At 39.5% G+C, this 14,023-nt stretch overlaps 1 protein-coding gene across 5 annotated transcripts in view; it reads left to right on the forward strand.

Annotated features, from left to right (window-relative positions):
• The window catches only part of LOC116434962 (uncharacterized), a 209,383-nt gene that overhangs the window by 11,885 nt on the left and 183,475 nt on the right, over positions 1-14,023 (forward strand). For 4 of the 5 annotated variants that reach the window (XR_004236671.2, XR_012998309.1, XM_031993941.2 and 1 more), the window contains exons 2-3: positions 2,737-3,069; positions 12,487-12,675. The gene's annotated coding sequence lies outside the window, so the exon portion shown is untranslated. Of the gene's footprint in view, positions 1-924; positions 1,280-2,736; positions 3,070-12,486; positions 12,676-14,023 lie in introns of those variants that run through there. The other variant, XM_031993942.2, reaches the window with a different exon arrangement.

Genomic DNA, 14,023 nt, shown 5'->3' on the forward strand with positions numbered 1-14,023 from the left:
ATTTTGTAAGAGTCCCGACAGTTTGTCGCCGTGGCGAACGTTAAATGAAAAACTCTGTGAACATTTAAAGGACTCCTCGTTTATTTTATTCCCCGTAAATCCGTTCATGAAGATTTATTATATTTATTTTATAAAATTATCTGTATACGCGCGGAGTTTGGAGGCTGATACTTTGGTACGAAAATAAATTGTTTCAACGGGGCTAAATGAATGGGTATCGCGCAACGGATTTTCACAGTTGATTATTTTCCGTTTGGCAAGTTTGTAAAACAAATGGGTCGGCTCGTTGCGCTGTACAAAGTGCTTGTAAAAATCACCGAAAGAGAGATTTCAGCGGAAAATATAAAATAACACTTTTCAGTGTAATACGAGTACATGTATCTCTTTCGGAATAATCGTTTGAAATATCGTTAAATATCAATATTAACCGTTTGCACTCGGACGATTTTCATTAGAAATGTTCCAACGTTTTCTGCAAATTAGACAATATTCCTGAAATTGATATTAAATATCAAATTTTATCATTTTACCGTATGAAACCTGTATTTTGAAATCCGAAGCCATCAAATGAACTTTCGAATTCGATTATTCAGTTGATATTCTGAATCAATTTTCTTTTAAATAAATATCTAATTATTTAGAATAAACGATGACACGTTAATACATTATTCTAAATCAATTCTCTTTTAAATAAATATCGAATTATTTAGAATAAATGATGAAATTCATATTTTTATTGTATATTGTTTAACCAGTTAACTGTATTTGACGAGTGTACACGTCATCTTAAAACTCTTAATGCTGCTAACTTTTTCAACGATGGATTATTTATTTTTTCAGACGAACATGTAATTCTTCGTTTCGCTTTAGTTTCTCGTTGGGATACATTTTAAATTCATTTGGCCCGCATTTAACGAGTATACACTTCATTATTTCATTTTATTGCAATGAGAGATTTTTCAAACTAAATTCCCCACTTAATTGGTTAATATTTTAATTATTTTACAAGTCAGACTTTTGAATATGAATTATTTTTGCACGTTGCATTCATTTTCTGACAAGTTCCACGCGCTAAAGTTTCGGAAACCATCCGTGTACCCGTGAAATCCAAATTTAGAAGCACTCGGCGTTCTTCGAGCGGAGGCCGAAGCGAGAACCCGACTCTCCTCCTTGACCCGTTCGACGAGTTAACCTTCTCGGTGGCTGTGGACGTGTAAATACGTCCAGCAATTGACGTACTGTGACCGCCAGGAGCGATTTCACGCGTCCGCAGAATTGGGTAACGCCGGGGCTGAGATTACTAATAAATAGACTGCGGCCATTGCCGGAAGCTCCTAACTCTGCACTATGAATTCGATTTGCCGGAAAGAAGATTAGCGATTCCGCCCCTTGCGTTAAGGGTGTAGGAAGATGAACGTATTGGGAATTTCGACAATGAATTTAGCGAAAGAAAATTAGTCAATATTCTGACTGTTGTAATTATAATGTTCATTGGAAGTTTAAAATCTTAGATATCGGTTTATGTAAAAGAAAGAAATTTAGATTAGATGTTCTAAATCTTAGGTATCAATTTATATAAAAAAAAACAATTTAGATTAAAAGTTCAAAATCTTAGATATCAGTTGATATAAAAGAAAGCAATTTAGATTAGAAGTTCAAAATTTTAGGTATCAATTTATATAAAAAAAATTTATATTAGAAGTTAAAAATCTTAGGTATCGATTTATATAAAAAACGCAATTTATATTAGAATTTCAAACTCTTAGATATCAATTGATATAAAACAAAGCTGGGCATTAAAATTGCAATAAAGTACCCTTTGAAAATGATACATCCCGTCGAAAGTATTTTCTTAACTTCAGTCATCTTTCAGAAAATTGATAGAAACTGCTTATAAAAGCTTGTATTAATTTAAAAAAAATTTCAATTGCTGGTACTACTGGAGAATTACTATTATACAGGGAGTACGATCCGTCATGCAAATGAAGAATTCAATAAATCCCCCGCGAAAGTAAACTTACAACACTCAGCAGCTTCGAAGTTCTCCAATAACAAGGTTCAATGTACTTAAAGTATTACGGGGAACTTAAGAATTTCCGACCTTCTTCTCGATACGTTTAATTTTCTACTCAAAAAGAACGTGTATAGACGTTCACTTAAAAGATGATAATTTATTATTTTTCGTTGTCAACACAAACTTCGTTTTTTTTAACCCTTTGCACTCCACAAATTTTCACTGGAAATACTCAATATTCCCTAATGAGCTGCAGATGAGATTTTCCAAAATTGCAAACTATTTTCTTTCAATATTTCATATTAATGCATCAAACAAAGTTGAATATTAAACCTCAAACTTTACAATTTAGCTAATTATAATTGATTTGTCACAGCTACATACATTTTTCTAGGAGCAATAAAATAAACCGTACAATAAACTCCCGTAAATCTAGTGTTAATGTTGAACTTATAATCCCTCGATATGTGAAATATTCAAATAAACTTTATTCTTCGATGTACTTGTGATTTCCAATCAAGTGAGTTTCAAGGAACATCGTCTTCGTCCTACCAAAAAATGTTAAATATTTCTAATGAGAAATTTTCGAGTGCAAAGGGTTAACCTACGTGTCTACACATTGTCGGTTACAATGAATAATTAGTGTTCAGCATCGAGAAGTTCCGCGGACAGTAAAATTATTCCTGAAACGGTGTTCAACGCGTAAAATGTAATGGTTTCAGTTGGAATTCGGCGATCAAAGGGGTGCTAGGACAGAATATCGACCGCTCCGGGCGTCGTTGGGAGTAATGGCGATCGCGGGGGACGCGTTGACGATTCGTTGTCACGATAAATCGTGAAATCTCGAACGCGACAGCGTCGGGGCAGCCGTGAAGCGCCGGGAAGGATGAGAAGTGGCGTCGCCATTGATACGCGGCGCGAGTAGAGCCTCCTCCGCGGCGTTTCCACCGGAAGCTCGATCGCGAGCGATGACGTTGTGCTGTGTGTTGTTGTGACGTGTTCATCTGGACGTGTTGTTCCCGGAAACGTGGATCCTGGTTCCGGAATCATCTTCGGTAAGCATGGTCATCGTGATTCTATTCTAAATTACTCGAAGATCTATTGAAAATTCAATCGTTCCTATGAAATTTCGAATTCTAATCAAATGTCACTGAAATTTCGATATATGAGATATTAAATTCGAATGAATTTGTTTTTAAATATTAAACTGTAATATGTAATAGTTTGAAGTTCGTTGGAAATTTCTGCGAGACGAATGATTAAACTTAGAATACAGAAGCGTTTCCTAAATTTGAATCGTTCTGAAGTTTCGATATAAGAGATATTAAATTTGAGTTTTGTTTCAAACAAATGTTAAACTGTAATATGTAATAGTTTGAAGTTCACTGGAAATTTCTGGGAGATGAATGATTAAACTTAGAATAAGAGTGTTTCATAAATTTGAATCGTTCTGAAGTTTCGATATAAGAGATATTAAGTTTGAGTTTTGTTTCAAACAAATGTTAAACTGTAATATGTAATAGTTTGAAGTTCATTGGAAACTTCTGCGAGATGAATGATTTAACTTAGAATACAGAAATGTTTCATAAATTTGAATCGTTCTGAAGAAGTTTCCCATTCAACCGTCATAAAATTCTGCATAACCACGGATATTATCGCAGATTGACTCAAATATCAGAGTTCCGCACCGCATTTCACACGGGGAATTCAATTCGAAGGTAGCGTTGCGACTAAAAATATCAGTTTCCATACGATTTCGCCGGTGGAAGAGTTAAAGGCTCCGCCAAACGGAGTCAGAGCCAAGTGGAATCGACTCCGGCCGTAGAATTTGGTCAGGATCGTTTACATTTTCATTCTCTTGTCGCCGTTCGTTAACCCCGATGAGATATGTGTGCCCACAGTAGTCGGCGGCTGGTTCGATTCGATTCGTCGATTCGTTTGCCAATCGGAGTCGGAACTTCTCCGCTCCGTTTCGCCGGATTTTTCGCTGGCAACGATCCCCCGCGCCGCGTCTAAGGCTATTTGCACGGCCGGCGAGCGCGAATCCGGATGGAAAATTAATTTATGTTCAAAGGAAGCGTCAAGACGCCGCTGGAGGCTGCCGGGAGCGCGAGCTTTCGATTTCTTTGCCGCGAGACCGTGTCCGAAATTAAGGCTTCTAATTTCTCTCACGGAAAATACGATTTGCTGCCGCCACCGTGTATCCGTGGTCCCTTTGCGGTGGCAAATTTAGGATTTTATACGGTGATCATTCCGCTGGCGACTCTGGGGAGTAGAGTGTTGGGAATTTAGGAAGTGTGACCGGATTGAGAAACTGCAATATTGCATCTACTGCTTTTAGCTTGTCGTTTGAATTTGGAACTTTGAATTTAGAGCTCTGAATTTAGTTGTTTGAATTTGGTGCTATGGATTTGGTGCTCTGGATTTGGGGCTCTGAATTTGGAGCTCTGAATTTACATCTTTGAATTTGGGGCTTTGGATTTGGAACTTTGAATTTGGATCTCTGAATTTAGATCTTTGAATTTGGTGCCTTGGATTTGGTGCTTTGGATTTAGGGCTCTGAATTTGGAGCTCTGAATTTACATCTTTGAATTTGGTGCTTTGGATTTGGAGCCTTAAACTTGGAGCTTTAGATTTTGATCTTTGAATTCGGAGCACTGAATTTGGATCTTTGAACTTGGTGCTTTGAATTTGGTGCTTCGAATTTGAAGCTTTAAAGTTGGTGCCTTAAATTTGGAGCTTTATATTTGGAGCTTCGAATCTGGAGCTCTGAATTTGGATCTTTGATTTTGGTGCTTCGAATTTGAAGCTTTAAAGTTGGTGCCTCAAATTTGGAGCTTTAAATTTAGAGCGTTAGATACGGAGCTTCGAATCTGGAGCTCTGAATTTGAAGCTTTGAACTTGAAGCTTTACAGTTAGAGCTTTAGATTTGAAGATTTTAAACTGTACCTTTGGATTTGAAGCTTCAGATTTGAAGCTTCAAGTTCAAAGTTTCGAATTCCAAGCACCGATCGTAAAGCACCAAACTGAAAGCGTCGAATCCAAAGCCTCAAAGTGAAGTGCCCAAAATATATCCCCGAACTTCAATACCTAAATTCGAAGCTCGAGCATTCAAATCTCAATATCCAAATCGCAACGTTTGAGCTTCAGCATTCCAATTGAAATTTCCAAAGCCGAGTCCGCCGAATCAGCCCCGAATCGCAAATATTTGAATTCCGCCGCGCAAACGAGTCTGTTCAAAATCGACTAATCAAAGCGTTCCTATCATTCAATTGCCGCGCACATTCCCTCCCCCGGAAAAACAGTTTAATTTCGGTAACCGAGTCACGTGGCGGACGACAGAGCGATTCGAAAACCGATGGTTCCCCGTCGGTGAAGTTTGCGGTGCGCGAATTCCGTGGCTCCTGCAAGAATTTCATTGCGGAAATTAATACCGAATATCCGGCTGCATACTGCAACAGTCGGCCCCCATTTCCCGCGGTCGTATTCCCTTTAAAGCCGACCCACGCGCGCGCATCAACTCGCAACTTTAAGGCCGCGTCCAGACTTGTTACTGTACCTCGTTCCGTTACCGCGAACTGTTTCAGACCGCAGGCCGACTGTGAATCTTTCTGCGGAATAAAAATTCCCCGAAGTAATTCAACCATCTGTGGGCGGAAGAATTTTTGTTCGTGATTATAACGAAATTGATGCACTGTGACATTAATAAGTATCAACGTATGAACAGAAATTATCAGTGTATTCGATAGTTTTAATAATTTCATTCAAACTAAGTTAACTGATTTCTTAATTTTATTCACCACCTTCAGTGCAGAATGACATAAATCAACAAGTTGCCAATATACTGATATGTTACTTCAAAGTTACATGGGCCTACAGAGGGTTAATCCTCTGTGGGCCGAATTTTATTTCGTGATTATAACAAAATTAATGCAGTATGATATTAATAAGTATTAACATATGAACAGAAATTATCAGTTTATTCAATAGTTTATCAATTATTCAATAGTTTTAATAATTTTATTCAAACTAATGTATCTTGTAGCTTTGAAGTTGCAATGACGTTGAACGTAAACTCCTGTGTATACGAAAGTTTAAGTTGTTCAGTTATTTAATGGAATTGGTTAGTTTTCAATAGAAGATTAAATAAATCAATTTAACCCAGTATATTGATGTGTGACTTCAAAGTTTCACAAGTGAAACTGGAAATAGAATCTTCCTCTCGCTTCTCGAAATTTTAACGAGTTGACAATCAAATGATATCCCTGTAAACGGCTTATTATTTTTTATTGTTGCATATAGTGCATTATTAATGCGCCCTTTACATCCGTCGTAAACGCACGAAATGAATGTGAGTTTTTACTTTGTGCTCATTACTTTAATCCCGCGGCCTTTGATGTAGAAATTTAAAATACGATTGCAAGAGTAGACACGAGGTTTTGTATGCATTCGTGGTTTTAATATAAATTAGTAATAATATGATCGTCGCGGTGTTCGGTTTGTTAATTTGAAATTTTATTACAGAAATATAAACACGAACGATTTCTCTATAATTTATAACCTTAATATAAATCAATAATAATACATAAATTGCAGTGTTCGTTTTATAAATATGAAATGTCGTTACAGAAATATAAACACGAACAATGTTTCTATATATTACACACTGATATTAATACAAGAATATCTCATACGCAAACTTTAATGTAAATTAGTAACAATATAATAACCACAGTGTTCGGTTTATAAATTTGAAGTTTCATTACATAAATATAAACACGAACAATGCGTTGAAAGTTCAGACATTCATTATAGTATTAAAGTCAAAGCTCATTCCCAAGATCATTTCGAATATTCAATGCTTCGAAGATATCAATAATTGCCAAACAACACAATTGAAAGTCATTTCGATTGGTACGGTAGTCCCACTGTTAATACAAGAATATCTCGCACGTAAAAGATTAACATTGCCTTTCCCGAATTCATGCTCGCACACGTCACTGACACGGAAGCTAAGGGGTTACAAGCAACGGGAACATCGCGCGGCGCCTAAGCACCTTCGTTCCCTATTCCCCTCGCGGCTCGGGTATTTTTAATATCGGAACGTTTCGGATGCAACCGGAATAGAGATCGAGATAACACGCGGAACGCGCCGGCTGAAATATATATCCGTGGAATTGCGACGTGTGTGTTTCTCACTTTGCGTCCGCGGAGAACGAGCCCTGTGCGCCGCAGTCAGCCGTTGCGGGGCGCACGAGATCTAACATTTACATTTAGGGATGGCACACATTTTTTTTCAAAGAACTGCTCCACCAGAAATATCCTTAATCAGTTGGCTGTTTTTCACGAGTACAGCCGTCATGAAGGAATGACGAGGTTTCGTGTTTTAACTAGTATACTCGTCGGAAAACAATTGACCAGTTAACACGTTGAATGCCGTAATTGGAAGTATGGATATTCGACAATTTTAATGAGATCGAGATTTATTTTACTCTCCTGCAATTATTTTGATTGAAAAGTCAAAAGTCTGTTTGAATAAACGAAGATCATCATTTCATGGTAACAATGGAACATTATTTAGCAACACAGAGGAGTGTACCCGTCATAAAGAAATGACGAGGTTTCGTGTTGTAACTAGTATACTCGTCGGAAAACAATTGACCAGTTAACACGTTGAATGCCGTAATTGGAAGTATAGATATTCGACAATTTTAATGAGATCGAGATTTATTTTACTCGTCTGCAATTATTCTGCTCGAAAAGTCAAAAGTCTGTTTGAATAAGCGAAGATAATCATTTCACGGTAACAATGGAACATTATCTAGCGACACAGAGAAATCGATAATTATTTCGTATGGGGTGCTGCAATGAGGATTAAAGTTCCTCGAACGACGCCATTACTGTAGGCACATGATTTAATCAGAATATTCTTGTTACAATCGATTTATCGAATATAAATTTTTATTAATCAAGAAACTTATTGTATCTTTATTATCGAGGAAACTTATCATATCTTTATTATCGAAGAAACTTTTTACATGTTTATTGTCGAGGAAGCTTTTTGTATCCTCGTCAATCAAGAAACTCATTATCTGTTTATTATTCAAGCAATTTATTCTATTTTTATCGGAGACGTATTGTACGTATTATTGACGGATCTCCGAATAATCGATGTCCGTCCGCAGAGATATTAATATTTTCCCTCGCGCGTCGTTCCATTTTTCGCAGCGTTGTTTAATTCAGTACGATTATTATTAATCGCGGTCCCTTTGCGCGAAAAATGTTGCCTTCGGGATCCGATGAAAGCCCGCTCGCTTTTACACCGTTCTCGACCGATTAATAACGTAATAATTAACGGTTTTATTCCGTTCGCTCTTCTTGCAGCTTACGCTGGAACTTTTGAGGCCGAAAGCGCGGAGAGGATTTATCGAGATTGAATGTTTGATGAGACTGATCGGCAGTTTCGTTGGAAGCAACTTGGTATCGATATTGGAAAATCGAGGAAGGTGCATTTAACATTGAATCGGTGAATATGTTTTTGGGAAATTTCAATGTAACCTTGTAAACCTTTTCCTCCTCGAATCTTGTAACTTCCCTCGTGGAGTACATGCAAACGCGAAACATTGTAGCTTCAAATACGCAGCATTACATATTGAGTACGCGTTTTCTACTTCGAAATTTTAATAGCGAAACCCGTACGTCGCAGGCCGACTTAACTTTGCGCGACTGATTGGAAGTGGACTGTATTATGACTGGATATATGAGATATAAGAAAGATAGTGGAGCAGTTATTAAGAAGAATCTTGATTTCTCAGTTTCTGGTTGATGGAGAAAACTGTTTCGAGTACATGGGAGTTTTGATGATTGTTTACGCGGCAGTCAAAGTGTTACGACTTCGCGACGCGAGACTGCAAGCGTTTGCGTTCCACCTTTTGCCTTGCCATTCTGTCGACATAAGCAATCACTGTGAATCCACGTTTACTCTATAATAATTAATATTGATAATCGTACTATACGTTTCCTCTACTTTCACGAATGATGAAGCACAGAGTACGATCTTGTAAAATGCTTACCGAACTGCTCGATTCCGTCGAAATGGCCGTTCAACCGAAAACTCCCCAAAATCTCTATCAAACCCAAATCAAAAGCTCATTTCCATATTCCTTGCGCTCAATCCCTAAATCCTCGTCACAAATCAGACGCATCACCGGCGACAACACAATCAAAACACAATCAAAACACGATTAAACCTTGGCCCGTGATACTATCCCCTAACATACCGAACAGCCCGGTTCATAAAGCTCGCTCAAACTGATTACAAATTCCCCGTTCGACCTAGCAGTAATCATCCCCCGCGATTCATCGTTTCGTCCGAGTCATCTGGGAGCGTCTAAAATCCTCGTTACCCATGGAACAACCTCGTAAACGATAGCAATCGCGATTCTTTCGCGAACAACCGGCCCACGCACCCCTAGATAGCGATGGGAAGTGACATCGCTCGAGTTGTGTCGATCTTTGACCCTTCGAGAATGAAAATCTGTTGAGCTTCTGGAAACCTTCTTCGTAGAGAAACTGATCGAGGTGTTGAATACTAGAAAACAAGAAATTATGTATCAATTTATCGTTATTTGAATAATTAGACGATTCATTCGCAGCTGTTGAATTTAGAAGTAATCATGCATCGAAGTTAATTACTAGACAAAAAGACTTTGACCGCAAATGGTTAAATAATGTCACGCAGAAGATCGCAGGTACACTATAAATGCATAGATATCGAAAGCATCGATTCCTAAACGATAAGCAATAATCGATTCATCATTTAGTATCCGTCACTTCAAATATCACACTCCATTTTCATTGCAATAATGATATTAATACATATATTAACTCTTCTCGCAAGTAATACTATCTTTCTCATTTTAATTTCAAAATTAATCTTTAATACTCTCTTCGATTAATTCTTTTCTCCATCTTCAAAACTTTCAACGATCCTCCATTAACCTTGGCGTATTTATTTTCGCTACTAAGTTCGTATAATATTTTACTACCGACAATTTGGAAAGAATACAACAAAATTGTCCATTCTACTTCAAGTGGAAATTTCATTTGAAGATAACACATTGATGATAGCAAAATAATTGTTTGCTTTGTTCCGTGGGTAATGAACAACATTGACTGTTAAATTAGTCTAATCTTCATCATTCGTCTCACTCGTAATTGCACGGCAAGGGGTTAAGAGGTTCCCAAGAAATTACCTCTACGACACTACCAACGTGCTCCGCATTACCAAACATCGCTTCGCCAAGTGAAACACCACGAAGAGCGAGCAACCATTCGATTCCCTATCAACCATTCGAAACGAGTGTTCGAGCAATTCGCTTAAAGCTCACGAGGAATCTTCGCATCGGTCCCATCGCTACCGGCGCTATCTCGATCGGTTGCTGGATCTCGTAAAAATTTTTACGCCGCGCCATCTCCCCGGCGTCTGGAAGTTTTCCCCGGGGCGCGAGGAAAGTCCAGAGGCTGATAAGCGGACAGTGCCCGTTGTTTCCCCCCTTTTCCCGCGGAAAATTTACTGCGATCGGACCGAGTCATTTTCGTGGAGACGTAAGCCTGCTCGTAAATTGGCCCGCCCATGGGACCAACCCCTCGAATTTCTGCCCGCCACCGTGCGCCAAGCCGTTCGACGTCTAGCCGCCTAGCTACCTGTTTCCATGGCTTATCGAATTTCCTTTCTTCCCCGCGACACTCGCTGGAATTTCATTACCGGTTCCTGCGGAAAGACGGTCCTCGCGTTCCCTGGAATAGTTTCGCTTGCTTTTTGCTTTGGATATGCGGTGTTCTTGTTTATGGAGTCCATTGTCTGTTACTTTTAGAGGACGATTGCATAGGTCGCTCTCTCGGAGGCTTTCCGGAGGCTGGATTTTCGCTGGGTTTCCTTGCAGGATGATATTGCAAGTTCTGTTTCTTTGTTGCTATTTTGGAGAGCGTGGAATGATGATTTTTCTTTGCATTCTTTAGTGACGCGAGTATATTTTCTGGGTTGATTCTTTAGTGAGAATAACTCTAGACTAGAAGTAGTTCAAGCTTGATTATTGATATCAAGATGTAAAATGATTTATGTGTTTATATATGTGACATTGGACTCAGTTAACACTAGAACTACCGAGCATTTAATACGATTAATATGCAATTCCTATAAAAATTGTATCAATAGATTATTTTCAGTTTCTTCAGGCACTCATTAGTACTGAAATGAAACTATTGTCAAAATCATTTCGAATATTCAATGCTTCGAAGATATCAATAATTGCCAGAAAAAAAATCGAAACCAGTCATTTTCATTGATACGGTAGTTCTAGTGTTAACTGTGTTTGACGAGTATACACGTCATCGTAAAGCTTGACACGATACTGATTCATTCAGCGATGAATTCTTTATTTTTTCAAATAAACATGTAACTCTTTGTTTCGCTCTGATCTTTCATTGAAATATACTCTATTTACATTCGTCCTTCGATGAGTACACGCTCCATTTTATTTTATTGCGCGCGGAACCAGAGGTTTTTCCAACTAAATTCCACAGTTAACTATTTAAGGATTAACCAGAAAATTTTTAAACTATCTGTTAGTATGTATGTTAATGTAATTTGTTTAGCTATGACACGACCAGCGTTTAGTTTTGTATCTACTGCAGCATTTTCAATTTTACTTCTAGCATCTATATTTCTCGGAACGAATTGATTCTTCTTTATTTCGAAATGCCCGTTCACAAATTTCGTTTGCTCGGAGCGGCTAAAATTGATAGCTGTCGCGACGAGCGACGCCGGATCCGCCGGCAAACGGAAATCGGGACGCGATAAACGCGCGGCGGCGCGGCGGCTCGCTCGAGAGTATCGCATGTCTAATTCAGCTTTAATCTACTCGGTCGCGTTTAAATAATTAACGACGTTAGATTCGATTGAAACATTTAATCGCGCACGGATATTTAATCGTAATTATCGCCGCATCCCCGAACGCGCTTCTCGGCGCGGACTGCGCGGGACGCCATAAGTGCGCGGTATATATTCACGTTTGCAAAATGGCGGCGCGTTAATGGCTGTTTAGGTATCCGGATCAGCGATTTATGGCTCGTAGAAAATTCATGCGTGCCGGAACTGTCGGCAACTTTTCAGCCACGGGGTGCATTAACCGTTCGACCGAGGTGTCAATTTTTGAATGTATCCTCGAAAGATAATAATCGATATTCTACAGCGCAAAGTCAATTTATATATCCGAACCTTTAGAAACTGTTCGAGGAAATTGTTATTTTTATTGGAAACGTGAACAGAGTTGAAAGATAATGGAAATACGGGACACGTGGATTGTATGGTTGATTTTGAACGGCAGTATTGTGGATTTAAGGGACGATCAAATGAATAAATCGAATGGGCGAACAAACATTTGATTTTGTATCGTTTCCTTCTGTTCCAGAGAGTGTTCCATGTTCCTGAAGCCTCTGATCGATCGTTTGTGCGCGGTTTCACGGTCGTGACAGGAGTATCGGTGATCGTGAAGTTTCGATATTGTTCCTCGGAGGTGGGTGCGACCGTGATCGATTAAATATCGATCGGAGAAAAAGTGTCCTCGAGCGGAGAGCGGTGCTAGTCCTCGGCATGAAGGGTGAGTACTGTCGCAAATATTAAGAAGCGAAGATGCGAAACGAATATTAACGAAACAGCATCAGTAGCAAGGAAGGAGTAGCTTCGGAAGCTGAGCTAGGGAACATAATACGAAATCAATACACTGATTAAAGTAAGAATTTAACGAGGAATCTTCTACTAAGATACGGAATAATGAGATGCGAGTTTAGGTGAAGATGCACTTTCCTTTAAGTGGGTGTACTATATAATCTCGAACAAGGTCTCCGTCATTGATTCCTTGTTTCAACTATATTTCACAACAAAATCAAGAAATACAGAGCTCAGTCATTTGCTAAGATAATCGACCTTATAAAAATACAAGGTAATAATTTTCCTACTAAAATTTGAAGAGATTCAAGTCAGTCTGGCTCGTGAACTACCAATACGATCATTCACAAATCGCAAACCATAGATAAATTTCAACTTCCTCTCGCCTGAAATTCCAAAATCCGCCACTGATCGTCCAATTTTCAGAAATTCACGCGTGCCCGGTATCGTGTTTCCTCAGTCTCCATCGAGATCCGGTTAAACCGGCCCAGTTTTCTATGAAGGATCAAAGGTCACCGTGGATCCTGGAGCTGTCCCGGTCCAGGTGGCCGGTGCCGATTTGAATTCCGGCGGACGCGTGCGGCTCGCCGACTAATTAGGTTATGCAAAACAGCTGTTACGCCGGACCGGAAACCGTCCGCTATCATTCGCCGGAGATTCCGGAAATTTTCACCGGTCCGACTTCAGCTGCGCGCGCGCGCGCGCGCGTGGTCGGCCCGCGAAACTTTCGGTCCCTCGATTTGCATTTTCAATTTCGGCCGGCCGTGTTGCGCCGGTTCGTTGGTCTCGAAGCGCGGGAGGAGAGAGGACTTCCGGTTTGAATAGTTGACTCTGCCGCTCCTCCCCACCTCTCCCCGGGTTCCACGGTAATTCGGTCAATTTGTAGCTACGTTAAAATTCAAATTTACCGGCGCGTTAAGGACTTTCCTGCGCGTGCAAGTTTTCGGCGTTGCGGACGGCTGCGTGGCCGCGCGGCCGACAATATGGCGGCTCCCGGGGAAATGGAGTGGCTAAAATCCGCGCGGCCAGAGAGAATTGGCGGACGCTCGCTGCGGCTGCGTACATATATTTTTCGCAGCGAGGCTTCAGCGAATTAAGTGCAAATTGGAAAGGCGATTACACTGGGAAATAGAAGTTCGACGCGGGATTGAATTTTTATCGCGCGGGGAAAGGATTCGGTCGTGCTTTTTGTTGCAGGGGAACTTTAGAATACATCTGTTGAATATTTATTTGTAGAAATGAACAACAGTTTGAATAGCTAAGCGTATATTTATTAAAGT

Source organism: Nomia melanderi, chromosome 4 (genome assembly GCF_051020985.1).
Source record: "Nomia melanderi isolate GNS246 chromosome 4, iyNomMela1, whole genome shotgun sequence".
NCBI lineage: Eukaryota > Metazoa > Arthropoda > Insecta > Hymenoptera > Halictidae > Nomia > Nomia melanderi.